The 19,741-nt window shown below is 41.1% G+C and overlaps 1 long non-coding RNA gene across 1 annotated transcript in view; it reads right to left on the reverse strand.

The window, feature by feature from the left end:
- LOC115279282 overlaps positions 1-7,988 on the reverse strand; it is a 37,678-nt gene extending 29,690 nt beyond the window's left edge. The window contains exons 1-2 of the long non-coding RNA XR_003903335.1: positions 7,778-7,988; positions 7,391-7,554 (exon numbers count right to left, since the gene is read on the reverse strand). This is a non-coding gene — a long non-coding RNA (uncharacterized LOC115279282). The remainder of the gene's footprint in view (positions 1-7,390; positions 7,555-7,777) is intronic.
- Positions 7,989-19,741: the final 11,753 nt, after the last annotated feature.

Consider the following 19,741-nt stretch of genomic DNA (forward strand, 5'->3'; position numbering starts at 1 on the left):
TGAGAGACTATTGAATGCTGAGAATGAACTGAGGGTTGAGGGGGAAGGGGGGGGGGAAAGAGGTGGTGGTGATGGTGGAGGGCACTTAAGGGGAAGAGCACTGGGTGTTGTATGGAAAACAATTTGACAATAAAATATTATGGAAAAAAAATCAGGTTTCTCAGTCACATGAGTCATATTTCAATGGCCAATCTCAATAGTCACATAAGGCTACCATATTGGACTGTCCAGATAGAGAACATGTCCATCATTGTGGAATGTTCTATTGGACAGCACTGCTCTGGAATCTTCCTACTCAAAGTGGTCAGCAGACCAGAAGCATTGGCCTCACCTGGAACTTGTTAAAAATGCAGAGCCTCAGGCTCTACCCCAGTGAATTAGAATCTGCATTTTAACAATCTCCACACCCTCCTTTCCCACCCCACCCGTGAAAGTTTGAGGCTCACTGCTCTCTGTAATGGGGGACCGTTGAACCATTTAATGAGAAGCAGCATGGTCAAACTCTCATCTTTTTCTTCATTCTTTTCGTCCACTATCTCCCTATTCTTCCCCATCCCTACCCCAACCACCACCATTTTATTCTTTTTCTCTGCAAGTAGAGACAGAATTTTCTTCGTGTGCTTGTCTTGTTTCACTTATGAGCATAATGTCCTCCAGGCTCATCCATGTTGTCACAAATGACAGGATTTCCTTCTTTTTGAATGCTAAACAATATGTATCACATTGTCTTTATCCATTCATCTATCAACGGGCACTTAGGTTGTTTCCATACCTTGGCTATTATGAATAATGCTGCAATGAACATGGGAATGCAGATTCCTCTTTAAAATACTGACTTCATGTCCTTTGGATAAATATGCAGAGGTGGCACACCTGGTGTTCTATTTTTAATTTTTTGGGAAACCTCCATACTATTTTTCATAATAGTTATACCGATTTACATTTCCACCAACAGTGCACAAAGGTCTCTTTTCTTTACATCCTTGACAACACTTATCTTTTGATAACAGCCACTGTAACAGGTGTGAGGTGACATCTCATTATGGCTTTGATTTGCCTTTCTCTGATGATCTGTGATGTTGAACATTTTTCATATATTTCTGTATCTGCTGGTCATTCATATGTCCTCTCTTGAGAAATGTCTATTCAAGATATTTTTTAACTGGGCTATTGTTGTCGTTATTGTTCTTATTGAGTTGTTTGAGTTCCTTATCTATATTTTAAAGTAAGCCCTTTTCAAATATGCAAGATTTTTCTCTCATTCTGTAGGTCGTCTCTTCATTCTGTTGATTGTTTCCTTTGCTATATGAAGATTTTTAGTTTAATGCAATCCGACTTGTCAATTTTTGTTTTTGTTCCCTGTCCTTTCGGGGTCATATCCAAAAAGTCATTGCCCGGACCAATGTCAAGAAGCTTTTCCCCTATGTTTTCTTCTAGGAGTTTTACAGTTTCAAGTCTTACATTTAAGTCTTTAATCCATTTTGAGTTGACTTTTGAATATGAAGTGAGGTAAGAATCCAATTTCATTCTTCTATATGTAGATATCTAGCTTTCCCAGGATTATTTATTTAAAAAAAAAATCTGTCCCCTTTCCCATTATGTGTTCTTGGCACCCTTGTTGAATATCATTGATTAGATACATAAGGGTTTATTTCTGGGTTTTCTATTCTGTTCCATTGGTCTATATGTGTGGCTTTATACCAGTAACCACATTGTTTTGATTACTGTATCTTCATAATAGAGTTTGAAATCAGGAAGTGTGATGGCTCCAGCTTTGTTCTCCTTTTGTAACACTACTTTGGCTACTTAGGGTCTTCTGTGATTCCCTATGAAATTTATGATTTTATTTTCTATTCTGTGAAAAATGTCACTAGAATTTTAATAGGGATTGCACTGAATGTGTAGCTCCTTTAGGGTAGTATGGACATTTTAACAATAGTAATTTTTCCAATTCATGAACATAGGGTATCTTTACATTTATTTGCATCATCTCCAATTTGCTTCATCAATGCTTGCAAAACCTGGTTTTAAAAATCTATCTTCATAGAAAGATAAATAAAAGGAGAGCAAGACTAGAGGAAGAGACACCAGTCCGGAGACACTAGCAATTGGGCTGCTGTTGTCACTTTTGAACAGATTAGGAAAAGTCACCTCTCCTTGTAGAAGCAACGTACACAGGCTTGGTGAGAAGAGTGCAGGCTGGCTCTAAGCCCTGCTGGGCCCAGGCACCGTCTGCAGTGAACATCGTGCCCGAGCACACGAGGATGCGTGTTGGCAACTGCCCAGGCGTGCGGTAAGGAAGGCCTGGACGGCTTGAGGATGTGGATGAACGTAAGCAGGCACCACTCTGTGGGGCGTTGGTTTGTAAAATGGCCTGTGCTGTGGGTGGAAAAGGCAGCGGCAGTCATGAGAAAGTAAGGCCGTGCCCCACAAGCACCAACAAGGAGTGCTGGCCTTTTCACGCGGTGCGCTAATGGGCAGCCCTGTTCGGTAGTGTCCCGGCTTCTTTTCACATCAGGAAAGTGATTAAACTAACTGCCTTAAACCAGTGCTGTATGTCATGTGTATAAAACCCGTAATTTGGGGTTTGAATATAATTGTGGTAAATTATACTAATCACAGGAAAACTTCATTAAACTAATATAGGTTTATTCAAAAGAGTATAGTTTTAAGCAAATCAGTATTCCCTAGTTGAAATGGTGCCTTCTTGCTTTATAGTAAAAGATAATGAATACTTCAAAACTCTGTTAATTTAAAGTTCATTTTTTTCTACGATAATGGGAGTTTTAGAGAATGTTAACCCATTTGGAGCACAGTCACCTTTTAAAACATGAGACAGGATGTTAAAAAAGATTACAAACAAAACCAAACCCCCAAAATACCTAGAAGTAACCTTAAGTGGAAAGAGTCTTTAAAACTCAGGTCTCTCTTTTCTTAATTCTCCTGGATTTCTCAGAGAGACAAATTTTAATTTATGCACTTCCAATTGCTTGAGATAATGAGTTGGAGCAGAGAAAATGTACCATTTGCCACACAGGCTACACACACACACACACACACACACACACACACACACACCCTGTATTGGCTAGAACTCCTGCAGGAATTGGATGGCATGCTCATTCCTGGTCCTTGAGGACTGTTTAACAAAAGGGTCATGTCTAGCATGCGGTAGGGGCTCAAAGGAATGAACAAGGCCAGCAGCACTCTGGGGCTAGCCACAGCTGGCAGCTGTTACCACCCTAGGTGGAAGGAGAAACAGGAGAGGGCGCTTCCTCGAACTCTGTGAGGGTAGCTGCAAGAGAAGGCTGACCCCAAGGAGCTATGACCTTTGGTGGAGGGATGCAACCAATTTATAATAACCTGCTAGCAAGGGAGTTGAAGAGAAATGTATCCCAACGTCACTCTGCCCTCCCTTGCCTTCTTCTCCTGGCACCTGCCATTGGTCAAAACTAGCATACGTTGCCAAGTGGTAAAGAAATTCATTGCTGTGGTCCCTTCAGAGGAAGATCCCAAAACACAAAACAAGGTGGAGAAGGGTGAAGAGTGAATAGACAGTAGCCAGCACTCATTTCACAAATGCATGCATGCTTATACACAAACATATAGCTTATGTTTCCTTAACACCCTACAGTAAGCAAGTACTTTCAAATATTTTTTAAATATGCACTTGACTCAGCGCAGGTGACTGAATATATATATATAAATATATATATATATATATTTATATATATATATACCCTAATAAATCAATGAAACATTTTTTGCAACTGGACTAATTTTTTTCTTATTTATAGCAATTAGGTTTTTAATGTATTTTTATTATGAAAAAACACACATGACATATAACTGACCATTTGAGCCATTTGTAAGTGTATAATTTAGTGGCATTAAGCACATTCATGATGTTGTACGACCACCATTATTATCTAGTTCCATAACTTTTCCTGTTACCTCAAATGGAAACCCCATACTACAAATTTATTTTTTAAATGACAGACTTGTTTTGCATTCAAAGATTTGCGAAGGGCTAATGGCATAGAAGATCTACTAAATGGTGTAGGGGACAATTTTCTTAGTAGTCCAGGATTAAAAAAAACCCAAACTTCAAAATGCTCTTATCTAAAGAAGCATATTGAAATACACAAAGTAGTTGCACAGAGTCACATAGAATTAACATACCTAGAGTAGTTACTTCTAATATAGAACCTGGATATTTGAGGAAATAACTTCCTGTTGATTACTTTGATTGATTAAAGTGGCCAGAAAGTCGATTCATTTTTCACTTCAGGTTGACAGTAGAGGGGCTAATGCCTTCATGGTACCTCTTTCTTTCCTCTCCAAAGGTGAAATAGCCATTTTCAATTCCCAGGCTTTACTGATGAGGCCAAAATAAATTCCCAAAGCGTTTTGAGCAAGGTAACTTCAGTCTCAGTCGGCCTGTTGATGGCAGACAGCATGTCTTGTCCTGGTTTTGCTGTTCACTAGCTGCCTGGATACAGGCTGGGGTCAATCTGGCCTCCCTTACCTCTAAAAAAAATAATAATGGCTCGGACTTTGATCCCTAAAGCCCCTGACAGCTCGAACATCCCTGTTACTCTAAGCTCTGCCCAAAAGCCTCCAAAGCTTTCACTGGAAAACACTCTCAGTACAAGCACTTCAGATATCTAAACACACAGTATTCACCCTACTGATGAAACAGCCAGTGTGGAATTTGACCCTTACAACAAATCATGGATGTGGAAGCCAACTGTGCATATAAAGCCAGGTGGGGACAGGGTTAGCCCTTAGAGAAGCAAGGAAGCCATTGATCAATAGAGTTTTGGATGGGTGTTTTAATGATACAGAAATGCTAGCTCTGACCTTTTCTCCAAAGCAGTTTTCCCAGTGGAGCTGTCAGACTGCCACTGAGCCATCCCCACCTGGTCTCCTTGGTAACCAAGGGCCTAGATCTGCAAGGTGTTTCCAGACCCTCTGGCCAGCATTGAGGTGCAGGCCACTGCTATCAGTGATCAAGCCCATAGCCTTGGCCTTGGAAGACCCTAACGTAATTAAAGACTTGGCAGCCACAGGCAGGGATGTGGAGCACTGAGTAATGCTGGAGAATCAAGTTAGCACAGTGGTTGAGAACATAAGCTCTGGAACCACATTGATTGGACTCTCTACCAATGTGTTTCTTACCAATGGAAGAACCTTGCCCAAGTTTTACTTTGCCTTCCTGGGACTCAGGACTTCATAAAATGGACTTCATAAAAGTAACTTCTTCATGCAGGTGTTGAAAGGATTAAATACATTCAAATACTAAAAGTACCTAGAAACATATACAGCGAGAGCTCAATGTCAATCGACCAGCAGTCATCACAATGCAATGACTATGGATAGATTATTAAAAAATATATAGAGAGCTTTTCCAAGATGATCATATGCAGCATTGTTTTAGGGAGATCTATAGCAAAGATGGTAGGACTTCAAAACTGCAGTTGGAGAATGCTCTACTATGTTCCTATATCAAATATGCAAGTTTAGACAAACAGGGCAGGGATTTGAACAGCAGCAAAAAGTTGAGAAGGTCAACATTAGTAGCTTTGGCATCAGGCAGATTTAAGTTGGGATCCTAGCTCTTTAGATTAGTAGCTGTGTGAATTTGAGTAGCTCAATCTAAGCCTTGCTTCCCTCAGTTTAGGGAGAATAGCAGACCTACCCTTTAGGGTCGTGCTAATGATTTAGGGAGAATGCATGACAATTGCTCAGAAAGAAGCAAGTGGTTAAAAACTGTGAATGACTATTGTTACAAGATCCAATTGCATCCCAGTAGGCCCCAGTTTTCTCCCATATCTCTAAGTTTATATCTTTATTCATTCATCTCCTTTGTCAAATATTGGCCAGGGCTAGCTTTGTGTCTATTACTAACTGACTCAAGGAGCTCAAAAATAAGGACAAGGTGAAGTTCATACTCCTGGTCTAGTCTGAAGGTGATTCATAGATCCACCAAGTAACAGGAGAGCCACCTTGAGGCACTTCTCCCACAGGTGTGAGATTACAGAGGGGGGAGCAGCAGGGCATGGTTGGGGTGGGGGTGGGCAGCGAGGCTGGTAGGGACTAACAGGGGCATCTGGAAGGTGGTCTTAATGGCTGAGGAGAGGCAGTGGTGTCCAGCGGTGAAGAGCACAGACCTTATCTTATCTATTGAGAGCCAATGCTCTCAATCCCAGACAGCCTTCCTGAGCTCATGTGACCTTGCTTAAATCACTTTATCCCTCTTTTCCTCAGCTTCCTCAGCTGTAAAGTGGTGAAATGATAATACTTGGAGAATTAAAGGAGTTAAAAACTTGTGAGGCCCTGAGGAGCACCTGGCTTGTAATGAAAGTTACTGTTACAGCATGGGAAGAGAGAGGGAGAAGTTTTGGGGAGATAAGATGTCAGGACCTTTGCTTTTTGGCTTGTTTTGGTTTGCTTTTTAACGAGATATGCCTATGTAATATCCCCATGGGCCCCTCAAAGTCTAGAAGATGGATCCTCTTAATCTATCCTCAGTCTTATTTGTGGCTTATCAAAACCACGTGTGGCTCCCAAAGGCTGGCGTAAATATTTATTTACCTTCTCTTTGGGCCACTTTTCAGCAAGTGCTGCCTCAATACTATGTGGCCACACAGAAGCCCCTTCTCCTTGGCCACCTACCCTTCCACCGTCTCCACGCTCATCTCCATTGAGATGGAACCCCATCCTGTCAGTGCCCCTGGGCATGGAGCTAGTGAAGGCCATCGCCCAGGGCTCCCACCGTTCCTTGACTGAGGTCCTGTTTGCCTGCGTTTATGTGGCACCCACCACATTAGCTAGCCTCTTTCAAGCTAAAACCAATCACCTCCCATGGAATAATTTGTGTTTTATACTAAGAGACCCCCTCCCCACTAAGGGAGAACAGGGAGGGACAGTGGGGTGGACACAGTGTTGGATGTACAGAAAATACAGTAAGGAATTCCCTACTCAATTCCCCACTCTCAAGTCTGGCATAAATAACGTTTCATGGCTTTCTTTATAAGGTCACCGAACGCCAAGCTTAAGCCCCTAAAGTGGAATTTAGGAGGGTTAAGGGTTTAGCAGAGGATTCGGATTGCTGAAGAGCAGCTGGATAGAAACATCACCCGCCGCCCCCATTGGGATTCTGATTCCAGCAGCATCAAAAGTCCTATCATCCCAGAGACTCAGTGAGCAGCTCCGCTTGTGTGTCACCATGATGCTCGTCACTGGATGCATTTGGCTTCCCTGGCCATATGGCAGTTCGGAAGAGCTCCTTTGTAGTTTGATGGTCTGGAAACAACTAAGTCTCTCCTCACATTCTGTGTTGCTGGCTCATTTCTGTTTGGGAAGAGCTAATGCTGCCAAGGCTTACCTTGCCCTTGACACTGCTTAGGAACGGATCCTTTTCATCTCTCAGGCATGAATATCTTCACTTATAAGGCAGATAGGTAAGGCGCAGTAATTCAGAAGCACTTAACAATCAGCAAGCAGCATTGTTTCTTGAACAACAAGTATAAACACTCCAAATGGCTCGGTCTAGTGAGGCAGAGAGATGAGGAAAATGTCAGTCACAGGAAAATAGGAAAAGACATGGTGGAGGGGTCTGTGGGAGGGCACGGGAGCTAAGAGAGCCAGAAATAGTTTCCAAAACCAAGCTCAAGTTGAGTTGTAAAAGAAGAGCATAATTTCTAGAGCATCTGCTAAAGCCAGGTCTTCTCTTGGTTATTCTACTTATGTTATTTTTTATTAATTCTCTCACCAAAGTTGCAAAGCTAATGATTATAGGAGCTGGGGTTTGAATCTATGTCAGTGTGAAGCCAAACCCTTTCAGGTCCATCCCAATGCTAATGACCCAGGCAAGCCTATGGCTGGAGGATGGGATCCTGGGCCAAGGAGTGGGAATCCGCCATGGACTTCAAGTCAGACAGAAGGGCAAATACAGGAATCCCTTCCCATGTCTGAGGCAGGTCCGTGGCATTGTTGGTTTCGGAACCCTGAAGTGGTCTTAGAATCCTTCTCAATCCAGCACTCCAGGACCTGCGTGAGTCAGATTTGAAACCTATTTGCCACAGAGAAGAAAAGACTAGATCTGGAAGAGCCACAGGCATTTCTAAAAGAATATCATAGAGCCAGAGGTTCAAGAAGGATGTTTTGAATTTTCTCAAATTCTCAGGGGAGAACTTAGGGAGAACACGTTATTAACCTGAAAATCCTACCACTACAAAGTTGAGGCTAATGCTTACCCAAGGGACAGGACCTGAGTTCAAGGTCAGAATTTTTTTTTTTTAAACTTATTTATTTGGTGTTTGATCTTGTGCTGAAATCTGAACATTTGCTACTGGTAAACACTTGCTGACTACCCCCAAATTCGGACTCCAGAATGATACTGAAAGCTTTGTAAGAAGTGCCCAAAATTGGGCCTTGGCATTGAAAACTTAACAGCCCAATGGAGTCATACTAGCTGCTTGCTCTGCTTTCCACTAATTAAAGCACTCTGTAGTTAAGGAAAATTGTAAAGGCTGCCCAGCTCAGGCGGGGCATTAATGTGAGGCTGAACTAACCTGGAATATCACCCTGACCCAGCCAGAACTTTGATTAAAACTCTGCAACGTTTCCTGCCTCAACAGTTTTTGAGTACTTGGCTGATGTCTGATACCCAATTGGGATTAATCTCCACATCCTATTAAGAGGAACAACTATTTCTCAGGTAGCTGGGTTCTTTTCCTGGCTGCAATATCTTTGTAATATCCTTCCAGCGGCTCCTGTGGGCTTAAATATACGACATTCAAAAAATAATATGTAAATGAATTTCTATCCATTTCATCAAGGGAGTTGTTTTCTCCATTTGTAATCTTTTTTTTTATGGTTTTATGTGGGAAACAGAGGTAGAGGTGCATTCAGGCCATGTGTGTAATTTTGAGATCAGCTTTATGTAATGAAACTGGAAGCAAATCCCAGATAAGAGCCACAACTCTTTCAGAAGAACATTGCGAAGCCCAGTGGTCCTGACCAAGTTGTCACACGCAGAGCAGAACTATTGATGAGAGCCATACAACATCTGTTGCCCAGGTAACCATCAATCCACTAAGCCAGGCCTGAGTCATAAATGGCATGAGGAGGTCTGCTAGCGGTATAAACTCTTCTCATACTTTCCCCACCTCCAGATACGGCCCACGGCTGCCATACAAGGTTAATAGAAACCTACTCTCAGACCCCTAAAAGACCTAAAAGACCTCTTTTTTCCTAGCCCTCATTCAAAGATTCTAGGACCTCCGTTAGTTTTATGACAAAACCTCCCCAGATTTTTTTCAGTGCTTAGCACATTAGCGGTGCTAAGCAAACACTACTCAAAATTCTAGCCTGCTGATTGGTACTACGCTGTGCCCCTCCCCCAACGTCTGCCCCCCAGCCTGCATTCTGAACCAGAGCACGTGTTCCTCAGGACCACTGTGGCAGCCCACTAGGGCTCACACGCTTCACGTGACTTTCACTTGGAACTTGTTGGGATGGAAGAACCAACCATATGGGTCTCCTTTCACGTTTCCCATCACATCCAAGATGCTACACACAAATTCAGACACAAAAATGGATAAATATGCCTTTGCTGAGAAACTGGATCTGGCTGTCTAAAAACATTCCTAGGTATATTCCCAAAAGAGTTGTAAATAGGTAGTCAAACAAAAACTGTACACAAATGTTCTAGAAGCACTGTTTCCCATAGCCAAAAGATAAAGACAACCCAAATGTCCATCAGTGAATGGATTAACAGAGTGTGGTATATTCATACAGTGGAATATGATTCAACCATAAAAAGTGTGAAGTACTGATACATACTTTAACATGAATGAACTTTGAAGGCATTATACTAAGTGAAAGGCCAGACACAAAAGGGCACGGATTGTCTGACTCCATTTATATGAAATATCAGAAAAGTAAATATGTAGAGACAGAAAGCAGACCAGTGGTTGCCAGGCTGGGGGAAAAAGAAAAGTGAGAAGTGCTGCTCAATGAGGTTTCCTTTTGGGATGATGAAGTGTTTCGGAACTACATAGAGGTGATGGATGCCCAGTATTGTGAATGTACTTAATACCACTGAGTTGTACACTTTAAAAATAGTTAATTCTATAGGCACCTGTGGGGCTCAGTTGGTTGAGCATCTGACTCTTGTTTTTTGATTCAGGTCATGGTCTCACAGTTAATGGGTTCAAGCCTCACATCGGGCTGACAGCATGGAGTGTGCTTGGGATTCTTTCTCTCTCCTTTTCTGCCCCCCCTCCTCTCTCAAAATAAATAAATTCTTAAAAAATGGTTAATTCTATGTTACGTGAATTTTACTCAATTTTTAAAGTCTAGTACAAGAAAATTTATTAAGAAGTAAAGCAGAAAGGATACTACTCATAGCTTCACCACCCAAAACCAAGTACTGCTCATATTTTGTTTCAGTTTATAGTCCGTAATAATAATTCATATTGCATGTATAATTAATACTTTATTTTCAAATTAATGTTATTTCCAAAACATTATCTATGGTTTATGTGTTTGATGAGCTTAAACTCCTGGATAAATTTTCTTAATATGTATTTTTAAAAATGCCTATTTATTAAATACATATTAAATACATGTTTATTTATTTTTAAAAGAGAGAAAGAGACAGAGCATGAGTGGGGGAGGGGCAGAGAGAGACACACACACAGAATCCTGCTTTCGGATCATGAAGCTGGATGCTTAACCAACTGAGCCACCCAGGTGCCCCTCTTAATAATATATTTTTAAAAATTTATTTATTTTTGAGAGAGAGAGAGCAGGGAAGGGGCGAGAGAAAAGGAGACACAGAATCTGAAGCAGGCTCCAGGCTCTGAGCTGTCAGCACAGAGCCTGATGCAGGGCTTGAACCTGTGAGCTGCGAGATCATGACCTGAGTCAAAGCCAGATGTTTAACTAACTGAGCCAGCCATGCACCCTAATATGTAGTTTTTAAGTTGCTTCATAATATTTTAATAATTTATACTGATACTACAACATATGAAAATCCTTGTTAGCATTGACTAGCATTGATTAGTCTCTCCCAAAAAGAAAATAAGACACTATTATATGGGTGTTCTAGTACGTTTTCATTTGATTGTTAGTAAGATAGTCTCCCTACAACTTTTTTGTTTTGAAATAATAAATAAATGTTTGGTAGATGCTTCTGTATGCTTTGTCTTAATTAGAGTAGACAGTAGGTAGGCATTATTTTGGGGGGAGAATCCAATGGCAAATACTTTTAAAAGACTAGTCTAGACACAGTTGTCCCTGAAGGAGGAACTGGATAAACTAGAGGGTTAATGAGACCAAATCGCCTGAAATGCAATACTGAGCAGAGACAGGAAATATGAAATATGAAAGATAAGAACATAAAAGGTAAAAATTTTAAATTCTGATAAAAAGCACATAGGTTGTATTAGTGAAGGATTTGACATTGCACAGTAGTGGGAGGTGGTTAAGTCCTCTATAAGGCTATTGCCATCCTGTCTGATGCTGGAATAGCTACTAGTCTAGCCTCTAGGGCTAGAATAGAGAGTCTCAGAAATACCAGACTGGCACTGGTGTATATCTAAGATGTAGGCTGTTCAGTCTCACACATGGTTCCCCCGTTGTACATCTAGGTGTGGAGAGGGGAAGAGTGACAACAGTAACTGGTAGCCGGGGCCATGGAGACCACTTAGTCTCTCTTCTCCAGGAACTAATAGAGATCGAATTCTATATCTGAAACTTAAAAATTATAGCACTGTAAATTTAAAAAATTTGAATCTGTACCATTGCTGTGTTGAGATTCTACCCACATGGCAGTGGGGCAGAAAGCCACGAATGTCACACTAAAATGCTGAAGGTTGGCTTGTCATTGAGTTATTAGGGACAAGACATAGGACCACCATTATCAACTGGCATGGAGTCCTTGCCTACAGCCTTTCTGCCTCTCAACTTTGTCTCCTTGCTAAAGCATCCTTTTTTAGAAATTCAAAGAATGGCTGGAAAAACCAACAGAGAAACCTTAGGATCACGATGAACATTGCCTAAGATGAATTTGGTCTCTGTTCTTTCATAAATCCAGGTGAGAGTCTCACAAATTAACAAAGACGGTAGAGGGTGGTAGTCTGTCAAGATGCAGGAGGCCCCCTTCTCTCTCCAATTTTAGAGTAAAAATACCAGAGAAAATGGGTTCAACATCAGTGTGCAGAAGGGGAAGTCGTGACTGAACCGTGACAAAATGTACTGAACTAATGGATGCATGACAGATGGGCTGTACTTCTGGCGAGAACAGACTACATCCTCAGTGGTCAGTTTTCAGTCCTTCAATGTCTAATTGTGAGGCAGGGCAGCAGTTTTCACACTCTGCCCTTCGGACCGAAATGTCCTAGAGGCCAATCTTGTCTTTCAACCAGAGCAATTCTGTTCACATCTGTGTACATATTGGAGTTTTGTTAAGATGTTTGCTTGAAAAGAGTCCTAATTTTAAAGTTCACTTGTAATTCCACTGGTGTAAAAGAAGGAACTATGATATACATTCTATAATCAATTGGTGTGAGTTCTGATTTTAATTTCTATTAGTCTGTTATCTTAAGCTGGCTACTTACTTTTTTAATGTTTATTTATTTTGAGAGAAAGAGAGCATGCATGAGCCAGGGAGGGGCAGAGAGAGAGAGAGAGAGAGAGAGAGAGAGAGAGAGAGAGAAAGAAAGAGAGAGTGAGTCTTAAGCAGGCTCCAAAGCGCCAGCACAGAGACTGATATGGGGCTTGAACTCATGAACCGTGAGATCAAGAGCTGAACCAAAATCAAGAGTCAGACACTTAACTGACTGAACCATCCAGATGCCATAGGCTGGCTTATTAGTTTGCTTCTCAAACTCCATACCTGTTGAGGGCTATGGGGATCATTAATGTGTGAAAAGACATTTTGTAAACTGTCACCATATAAACGTTAGGAATTGTCCAAGTATCAGTGATTGCAAGATTGTGAGAAATGAACTTAGTTTCACCGCTGCCACAACAGACTGTAAAACAGAACAGTAAATGACTGAGTTAACCTTAGTACAGTTTTTCTATTTGGAGGGGTAATATTTCAGAAACTAGCCAATGAAAACAAAAATGAGAGACAAAATTGAAAATAAAATGAACAGAACTTCAGGGATCTGTGGGACAATACCCAAAGGTCTGATGTTTTTGTCATCAGAGTCTCAGAAAGGGATGAGAAAGATATGTACATTTAAAATACATTTGAAGATACACTGGCTGAAAATTTACCAAATTTGATTAAAGATATAAACTTATAGATTCAATAAGCCCCAAACAAGAGAAACTCTAGGGAAATAAAATGCTTTCACATATTAGAGCCAAGTTGCAGAACACTAAAAATAGGGAAGAAAATATTGAAAGAAACCATAGAAAAAAGACTGTTTACTTGTAGAGGAACAATGATTTGAAGAACTGGAAGTTTCTTCTCAGAAACTGTGGAGGCCGGGAGAAAGACACACACATATTAAAAGTGTTTAAAGAAAAGAATTATCAACTTAGAGTTCTATAGACAGTGAAACTATCCTTCAGGAAGGAATGCAAAATAAAGACATGAAAATTATTAAATTAAACTTCATTTAAAATGGAGCCTGGAGGCAGCTGGGGGAGCGCTCATGCTCTCCCACCCCTCGTCAGTTGCAGATTCCAATGGAAAGAGACTACTTTGCATTCCCAGGAGGAAGAAGCCCATCTTTACTATCCCAGCAGGAGGCTTTCTCCTTGCCTGGCAACAGCCCAGCCAATGAGAGACAGTCACAACTCACTCAATGAAAAGCCACTATACTTGAAGCTCCCAATTTACTCCAATGGACTTTTTGTTTAAAAGAGCCCCTCCCAGCCCCCCCCCTTTCCAATATCGGAGAGCCTTTCTTTCCTCTGTTCTCTGAATTTGCCAATGGTTTTTCTATAGCTATCCTAAGTGCTGCAAAAGTGATAGAAAACGCTTTGGGAACTCAGATGGAAAAATTAACACTGCCTGGACCATGGTGAGTGGCTTCATGGAGGGGTAAACGATAAACAAAAATTTGTCAGGTTGGGAAGGCACAGGGGGAAAGGTATTCAAACTTGGGGAACAGTATCGGCAGAAGCCACAGAGATATGAAAACATATTCAGGGAATGAAGTTCAATTGATAAGGCATATCTGCTGTGCCACCTCACACACACACACACACACACACACACACAGACTCACATATGGTTGTATGTATACATACACATATATCATAATTCAAATATGACCTTTTCTCCTACTATTAGAGTGAAACGTACAAATGATCTAAATTTACCTAAAACGCTACATCAAGAAAGGAGAGAAAATATTTGGTGATAGGTTTTTATTGAGGAGAAGAAATCTCAGGAGTAAAAAATTGCTTGAAAATTTTTGTTTTAAAGCTCAGTTTATATATAGGGTTTTTAATATTGTACAAAATTACAAGAGCAGAAACAGTCACTAGAGCAATATAGCCCAGTAGAATATAACACTCAGGCACCCTAGATGAGTTTGGTTTTTTTCTCAGACATTTGTCCCCTCCCTAAGCTTTCCAGTTTCATTTCTTGCCATTCTCTCTGTGCCCCTCATACCACCTTGTACTTTATTCTTTAAGAGCAGAACTCTGCAGATTCACTTCCCTGCTTCTTGTTTCTCTACCTTTGCTCATATTATACCTTTTACCCAGATGGTCCCGCTCTTTGCCCCCACCTAACCCTGATTAACTCCTACTCATCCTTTATACCTTGGCTCGGATTCCACCTCTTCCAGGAGGCCTTCCCAGAAGGAGAATGCTTAGGTTGGGCATTGAAGATCCTTTAAGATTCCCATTTGTAAATTAAGGATGCTCTGTATTTTTCTGTATTGTCTTTGGCTGTGCAGTAATGTTTTATAATTTTATCCCTTCTTAATTCTGGAGCATAGGTCTGAATAAGATTCAAAAGGTTTATGGCATTTCTGGGACTGTGGAGGGGCTGGTATCTTCTGTTGTCATTATGTTGCAGGAAGCAGATCTGAAAGATTATTGCAAATGGGTGTTTGCTTTTCTTGGGTGTTCTAGAAAACGCTGAGGAGAGCTTTAGTAAACGGCGGCAGGTGGTGTTATTCCAGAGAAGAAATTAGGCATTAATAAGGATGGTAATACTAGAACCAAAAGCATATCTCCTGTGTGTGTTGGGAAGTTGCTGCAAGGGTGCCAGCATGTTGCATGGACACATCCTAGGCTCTCTAAGAAATACAAAATCGGATCCCAGGAGGACCTTTCAGGGAAGATGAAGTTTGTCAGCCATAAAGCTTTTAAGCAGAAGTGAAAACCCCACAGAAACATTGCTTCTCTCTCTCCCTGGAATTCCCTATGGCAGGGGGAGAGAGAGAGAGAGAGAGAGAGAGGGAGGGAGGGGGGGAGAGAGAGAGAGAACAAGTCTCAACAGAGTAAGGAAATGAACATGGCAGTGATGTGAATTTTTTATGGCACCGCATTATAACTATCATTTAGGACAAGAATTTTTGAACTGAGCACTGCTCTGCTTAAATGAAGTCAGCGTGTAGGTGCAGACAGGAGGCTGTGCTTGATAAGGCTTGGCGTGAAAATGAAGTAGGCTATAGAATACTGTATATAATGCCATCCTACCTCCATTTAAAACTGGGAACTAATGCTGCTTCCTAAGAACGTTGTGAGGAACATCATCAGCATTTTAATAGTGGTTGTTTTGGGTTTTGAGACTATAGCTAATTGCTTCTGCTTCTTTGCCTTTTTTGATAGTTTCTACATTTTCTGTACTGAGCACATATTGCTTTTATGATAGAAAAGCAGCAAACTTAATTAAATAGTAGTAAATAAATAATGATAAATTAAAACATGAGGCTGTGTGTTACAAGGAAAGGCCGTTGGCTGGACATGAGTATTAGACCAGTCAAGCCATGAACTTGCAGAATGAAAACCCGGACAAGGTAATTTCTTACTCTTAGCCAATTTGACAAATAAAAAAGATAACTCAGTGTTGTTAGTTTTTATTACTTTGCTAGCAATGTTATTGAACATTTGTCTTTTGGAGAAAACACTGGAAAGCACTTTGGGGATCTGCCATTCAGTATGATATCATCAAAGGGGGCACCCAAGCTCTGGATGAACTCAACGAATGAGTAAATAACGGTGGAATTCTACATTCCACCGCAGGAGCCTAGCTTTATGTAGGAGCTCTGAGCTATGCGTGGGACTATGGGTGGTCGGTGAGATGAGTGGGCTCTGGAGACAAGCTGGCAATCCAGAGGGAAGGAGGTGGTCAACTGGCTACACTTCACCTCATACAACTGGTATACCAGGTGACTCCATCTCTGCCTTCGTGTTCCGCCACTCATCTGCGAAGGCCAACCATCTGCCTCCAGAGACACCTGGTAGACAACAGTACCCAATTTTCGGAAGCTGAGTCAGCCACTGATGAAGACTTGGGACTTGAGTAGAAAATGACAATGAAAACGAGATGAATCAAACTTCATGATTATTTCTGCAGTTTCCACCCTCTGCTGTGGACCCACTGAGAGTTTTCCGAGGAAGTCAGAAGAATCCTCAGTCCTTTAAAATCACACCAATGTGTCACTCTGGGAATCCCTTAGGAAGTCCTTCCCACATTTGGAGCCATGAGTCGCTGGCTTTCATGCCAATGGGGAAGAGTCATTGTCAATATCTGTTAGGCTCTCCCTACACCAATGAACCATTGAGAAAATGCTCCTGAGTCTCAGAACACTGTTATCATAATCAGCGCAGCGGCGGCATTGTCAGCATTACTAACTTCAAGTAAATTGACTGTGCGATCTTCATGGCATTTTATAGCTGTCCCTTGCTGAATCAATTTTCTAAACCAAATCTCCCTAGTCTGACTGTAGGATTGAATGAGGTTTTATAACAGCACGAAGGCGCTGGCGTGAGCTTCGTGAAAGGTTTCTCAGGGTATGGAAGGGAAAACTAGCAATACTTAAAACAGTGAGATACTGATCAATGGCAATTATTATTTACATCACCAACCCTCAATAATATCAGTATTTATAACAGCAGTGACTCGTTTGCAAATTAATTTTATTTTCTAAATTATCATGCAGTAAAATCAACTCTTTTTTTGGTGGATAGTGCTATGAATTTTAACATATGTAGGGATTTGTGTAACCACCACAATGATCAGGGTACAGAACAATGCTATTAACCCTAAAAACCACCCCTGCTGCCCCTTTGTAGTCACATTCTCCCAGCCCTGTCTCCTATACACCAATCAGTTCTGTATCACTATAGTTCTGTGTCTTAGAGACGGTGCTATCCATGGGATCATATAGTACATAATCTTTTGAAACTGACTTCTTTCGCTCAGCGTAATGCCTTTGAGATTCATCCAAGTTGTTGCCCGTATTAATAGTTTACTCCTTTATGTTGCTGAGTAGTATTCTAGTCTATACATGCACCACAGTGTATGTATCTTTCTTGGAGGGCATTTGAGTTGTATCCAGTTTTTAGCAATTAAAAATAGAGCTGCTATCGATATCTGTGTACAGATTTTTATATAAATACAAGTTTTCATTCCCCTAAGATAAACACCCAGGAGTGGCTTGCTGGGTCATATGGCCAGCTTCTATTTAACTTTAGAGGAAAGGTCTAGAATGGCTGTACTATTTTGCATTTCCATCAGAGATGTATGAGAGTTCTTGTCGCTTTGCATTCTTACCAGCACTCGGTGTTGTCAATATTTTTTATATTAACCGTCCACTGTGTAGTGATATATCACTGTGACCTCAGTTTGGGTTTCCTTGATGGTCCGTGATGTTGAACATCTTTTCTTGTGCTTATTTGCTATCATTATATCCTTTTCGGTGAGGTATCTGTCTTTTGTCTGTGGTTGAACTGGTTTGTTTTCTGGCTGTTGAATTGTGTGGGTTCTTATATATTCTGGATATATGTCATTTGTGGAAAATACTTGTCAACATTTTTTCCCAGGCTGCAGCTTGTCTTTTATTCTCTTAACAGCATATTTCACAGACACAATTTTGAGAAAGCCTGACAGGATTGTATTCTTTCATGAATCATGCTTTTGTGTCATGTCTAAGTACTAACCTCACGTTACAAATGTTTATTTCTGTGTTTTCTTCTCAAAGTTACATATTTTAGGTTTTACATATAGATCTTTGATCTATTTTGAGTTAAGTTTTGTATAAGATGTGAAGTTAGGTCAAGTTTCGTGTTTTGCCTATGAATGTCTAATTGTTCCAACATCATTTGTTGAAAAGACCATCCTTTCTCCACGAATTGCTTTGCACCTTTGTAAAAAGTCAATTGGCTTTTGTATTTGTGTGGGTCTATTTCTGGACTCTCTTTTCTGCTCTATTGATCTATATGTCTATTTCCCTTCATCAGTACCACTCTCTTGATAACTGTAGCTTTATGTAAGTCTTAAAATCCAGCAGAGTGGTTCCTGCAACTTTACTCTTCTTTCTCAATATTTCAATAACCAGTTATCAGTGAGCTTTTGATATGAATTCTATACCATGCCAAGCACCTTTTAAAAAGTTTATTTATTTTGAGAGAGAAAGAGAGAGACGAGGGGAGGGGCAGAGAGAGAGAAGGAGAGAGAGAAAATCCCAAGCAGGCTCCACACTGTCAGCACGGAGCTCACACATTGTGAGCCCAACTCAAGAGTCGGATGCTTAACTGATTAAGCCACCCCCTACCATGCCAAGCACCTTCCGTGAATTATCTCATTTAACCTTCACAACAACCTTTGAAGATGTGTGGCAGTTCAGGTTGCTAAGAAGCAGATGTCAGGGTGGATTTAGAAGTGTGGTAGAGGGGAGAGGGAATGGGAATAGCAGGGAAAGCCTTCATCATGATCTGGTCTGACACCTGCGCAAGGAGGGGAGAAGGTAGGGGGCTTGAGCAGGAGGATATGTGGACTGTAGCACAGCTCTGAGAAAGTCTCAGCCAGGGTTATCCGGGAGAGAATCCAAAGCAAAACTTTCCCATTAGAGGAGTCCCGTGTTGGGCTCTCGCACCCACCGTGGCTGGCCATTGGCTAGGAGCAGCCTTAGGCAGTTTGGCCTTGGTGTGAAAGCTGCAAGGGAATTAAAATTCAGAATGATCAGATCCTAATGCAAATTTCATTTCATGGATAAGTTTAATGATAATATTACAAATGTGTAAAGTAATTTGAACCCTCCCTTGCTAAAAAATGGAGATCTCAAGGAAAATGGAGTTAGAAGTTTTATAGACATTTTCTCCTCAGGCAAGATCCAAATATGAATAAAGTTCAATACTGTGCTTTTTTTTTTATGATGTTTCCATCCATTTCCCTGGGTACAGCCAGGGGCCTGGGCTCAGATACTTTTTCTTGCTCTGGCTCCTTATTAATTGATGTTTCTTTCCTTAATCCTGCTGCTTCTTCCTCTCCTTCCTTTCTTATCCCTCTGTACAAATTTCTTCAGAGATAAAAGTCCCCATCCACTCACATCCTCCTCTCTGGCTAGCAGAGGGCCGCTGTCTTCTGCTTCATTAAAACACCACATTTAGAATCTCTTGAATCAGTGCTCCCATTTAACGTTGAAGTGCTAAAAGTGGGGGCGCTTGCACGGCTCAGTCGGCTAAGCCTCCAACTCTTGAGTTCAGCTCAGGTTGAAAATGGTCCTATGATCTCACAGTTCGTGGGCTC

The sequence above is a fragment of the Suricata suricatta genome, chromosome 15 (assembly GCF_006229205.1).
Source record: "Suricata suricatta isolate VVHF042 chromosome 15, meerkat_22Aug2017_6uvM2_HiC, whole genome shotgun sequence".
Lineage (NCBI taxonomy): Eukaryota > Metazoa > Chordata > Mammalia > Carnivora > Herpestidae > Suricata > Suricata suricatta.